At 38.2% G+C, this 4361-nt stretch overlaps 1 pseudogene; it reads left to right on the plus strand.

Moving 5' to 3' along the window:
• Positions 1-338: 338 nt before the first annotated feature.
• On the plus strand, positions 339-3380 carry LOC101422191 (polyadenylate-binding protein 4 pseudogene; annotated as a pseudogene).
• The last annotated feature ends 981 nt before the right edge of the window (positions 3381-4361 follow it).

The following is a 4361-nucleotide window of genomic DNA, read 5'->3' on the forward strand; positions in this document are numbered from 1 at the left end:
AATTTACAAAATCTGAAAGAGGGGAGAGACAAACAGATGCTTCCATGTGCCTTGCCACGTGACAGAGGAGTCCAGGATCACCAGCAGCCTGTCTTCAGAGTGAAAACATGTCCTAATTATACCTTGATTTGGACATTTTTCTCAGCCTCAAAATGGTAAGTGTGTAAACTGATAAATTCCCATTGTTAAAAGCCAGCCCATTTTAGGTTATCTGCTTGAGCTTCTTAATAATCTAAAACAGCACCATATAGCCACATGAGCTTTTGGTTTGTGCTTACTGTGAGTGTGTATATATTCATTTTTTTCAAATTTATTATTAATGTATACAGTTTGACAATATGTCAAATAGTCTTTCTTATGAACAGAAATGTCTTGGAGCTTATATTGGTAAATAATATTGTTAAGATGATGTCATTACCCTAAGTGCAGTTTCTCCATATTGTGTAGGCTCAACTATGCCATCATGGAACAAGATAAAAAACTGGGAAACGCAGGCATTGACAATCCATTCTTCCAAGCATCATCTCCCTCAATAGTCCATTTATTTGATTGTTGCTCTATAACATCTTGATGTAGGCATTATTTTATAGAGTTTAAGGTGACTATAAGTATGAGATACATTCCTATAGTTATATACTCAGCCTCCAGAAAAGTAGTGCTTGTTTCTGTTTTTGTGTTTGTTTGTTTGTTTGGTATATTCTTCCTATTAAAGATATTTCCTTCACTTTTAATTTGATGAAAGTTTTTAGCTAGTATTAGTTTTGACATTCATTGTTTTTCCAAAAGTCAATGTGAATATTGTGTAAGTGTTCGCCTTTGTTTATTCTGTTGTAATGAACACAAAGGGTCTCACTCAATTGGCCCTAAATGTGATCTAGCAGCTACCTACAGAATTTTACTTGAATAAAAAAATGAAACAAAACAAAAAATGAAAAGGAGAAAATTATCAAAATGACTGACCATGCTACTCAACTGACCAGAAAAGAATTCAGTGGCAGTGATGGTAGTGTTTTGGTCAACTTTCCAATGAGATCTTTGGAACAATGTTCAATTTGTGGGACACAGATAAGTAAAAAAAAAAAAAAAATGGCAAGCTACTTTGGATATTGCAGGGAGGGACTCTTTTCTGAAAAAGACTTCAATAAAAGACAAAAATAATTGATCTAGATGGGAATTCAAAGAAAAAGGACAAATGGAATACATCCTACAGAACTGCGAATAAGTAATGCATGCTAATAAACCAGTTTTGGTGCAGGAAAGGGAACTTTTCAGATTGGCCAATTTTAGCTTTTCACTCCCTCATCAGAGCTTCCTTCCACTTTCTGAATGGGATTCTGCCCAATATATGAATTCCTCAATAAATCTATTAGATTATAAATTTAATGTTGACTTTTTTCTTTTAACAATATTATATACCCTTCATATACCATATGATGAGTCTTCTGTTGACTATTATACTAGACTAAGAGATCACTGCCTTAGTGAATCTGCTATATCATTTCTTCAAAGTGTGAAATTAGTTCCACTGGTCAACATGGGTTATGCTCAAGTTCCACAATTACCAAAATACAGATTCTATCAAAAAAAAATAAAGTTGAATTCCAGCAAGTAAGAATAAGACTGGCTTTGACTTCCAGCAGCTGGCTGACGCTGAGAGGGCCCTGGACCCCCAGAGTTTTGATGTGATTAAAGGAAAACCGATCCAAATCATGTGGTCTCAGAGGGATCCCTCTTTGAGAAAATCTGGTGCGGGAAACATCTTCAGCAAGAACCTCAACAAATCCATCGATAATAAGGCACTTTATGATATTTTTTTCTGCTTTTGGAAACATTCTGTCATCTGAGGTGGCATGTGATGAGAACGACTCTAAGAGTTATTTTGTCCACTTCAAGACACAGTCATGGAGATGAACGTGGTGCTCTTCAATGATGGCAATGGGCAGATTTAAGTCTCACAAAGAGCAGGGAGCTGAGCTTTGAGCTAAAGTGAAGGAATTCACCAAGGTGTATATCAAAAACTTTGGGGAAGAGGTGGATGCTCAGAGTCTTAAAGAACTATTCAGTGAGTTTGGTAGGACCCTAAGTGTCAAGATAGTGACTTTGGATTTGTGAGTTAAGAAAAACACAAGGTTGCCAATAAGACTGGAAGAGATGAATGGAAAAGAAATCAGTGGGAAAGTCATATTTGTAAGCCATGCACAGAAGAAACTTAAATGGCAGGCTGTGTTAAAATGAAAATCTGAGCAGCTGAAACAGGAGAGAATTAGTCGATATCAGGAAGTGAATCTCTGTATTAAGAACTTGGATGACACCATTGATGATGAGTAGTTAAGATAAGTATTTTCTCCTTTTGGCTCAATCTCCACTGCTAAGGTGATGCTGGAGGATGGGAGAAGCAAAAAGTTTGGCTTTCTCTGCTTCTTGTCTCCTGAAGAGGCAACCGAGGCAGTGACTGAGATGAATGGACACTTCGTAGACTCCAAGCCACTGTATGATGCCCTGGCTGAGTAGAAGGAAGAGAGAAAGGCTCACCTTACCAGCCAGTATGTGCAGCAGGTGGCAGGAATGCAAGCACTCCCTGCCAATGTCATCTTAAATCAGTTTCAGCCTACAACTGGTGGCTACTTTGTGTTGACAGTTCCACAGGTTCAGGGAAGACCTCCATACTACACACCAACTCAGTTAGCACAGATGAGGCCTAATCCACCCTGGCAAAAGTTGGGAGATCTCAAGCCTTCCACGGAATGCCAAGTGCTATATGCCAATCTTAGCCTCATCCAACTCTTCACTATCTGGTTCCAACTGGTAATGCTCTGGCCTCTCATGGCCTCTCTGCTACCACTCAGAGGGTCAGGTCTGAGCACCCAGACCACATGGTTATGGACTTTGGTGGGGCTGGTGCCACCCAGCAAGGGCTGACTGACAACTGCCAGTCTGGAGGTGTTTCCACAGCTGTGCGGAACTTAGCACCTCATGCTGCAGTTGCTGCTGTTGTTCCTCAGGCTGTTGTACCATACAAATATGCCTCCAGCATCTGCAGCCCTCATGCTGCAGTTCACCCTCCACAGGCACCACAGCCTGCAGTCCATGTGCAGGGCCAGGAGCTCCTGACCACCTCCATGCTGGCCTCCGCACCCCAGGAACCGAAGCAGATGCTGGGAGGACATTTGTTCCTGCTCGCCCAAACAACACACTTGAACCTGGCTGGAAAGATTACAGAGGTGCTGCTGGAGATTGACAACTTGGAGCTGTTGCACATGCTGGAGTCCCCTGAGTGCCTCCGCTCCAAGGTGGATAAAGCTGTGGCAATTCTATAGGCTCATCATGCCAAGAAGAAAGCTGTCCAGAAAGTGGGCACTGTTGATACTGCTACCTCTTAGACAAGGAAAGAGTGATTCAAAAGCCAAATAATCCCTCATGGATTTCAGCTCAAGGTTTGAAGACTTCTTACCTTGTCCTATGGGTTTCAACACCAAGAATCACAAATTACAAATTTAATAGGTCATTTTGTATTAAAAGGTCAATTATGAAGCACCTGGAGTTTTTTAATTATACAAATATATTCTCTGGGTTCTGCTATGGCCCAGTGTTGATTTTTTTTTTCTATCATGAATTGTTAATTTTATCCCCCCAGAAATTAGTTTTATTTGACATACTTCTCTTAAGTTTTTCAATAATGGGGAAAAAACCTCCATTAAAAACCAAAACAGCATATGCAATGTGAACACATGTAAATTAAAAATACAGAATGATAATCAGGCAGATGGACAAATATTATCCAACCATACACATTAGTAATAATCTGTGAAGATATGTACTCAGTTATTAACAGCAGTTACTTCTTTGGAAGAAAGCAAAATTGAAGTGAAGGGAAAAGCTATTTTCCCTTTATGGTTTGCATACTTCCCCTTTTGAAATATTGTATGGGCATGTTTTTGTATATTGCTTGTACGCTTTTTGTAACTACTACAAAATAAATTATATGTTTTAATGAAAACAAGAGTATATGGGTTTTCCTAAATATTAACAAAATTAAATTAGCATACTTAGGTATTTTTAGCACTGATTGGTTGAGATTACATTCTTTTTAAAATATTGTTTTTTTCTGACATATATCATTTTGATTTATATTAAGATCTTCGGTGATCTCAAATACAGCTGTCAAAATGGAATTTTATTTCAGCCTCAGAAATAATGCTTAGGAAGTAAAAGTTATGAGATTTCATATATCAAAATATATTTTGCACTTATTCTTGATTTTTGTTGAATATAGAATTTAGATAAAAATCATATAACTTTACAAGTTTTTGAACCCTGGGTCTGTGACATGAACTTAGATAGTCTAATTTCTTTTACTTTAT

This window comes from Dasypus novemcinctus, chromosome 17, assembly GCF_030445035.2.
Source record: "Dasypus novemcinctus isolate mDasNov1 chromosome 17, mDasNov1.1.hap2, whole genome shotgun sequence".
NCBI lineage: Eukaryota > Metazoa > Chordata > Mammalia > Cingulata > Dasypodidae > Dasypus > Dasypus novemcinctus.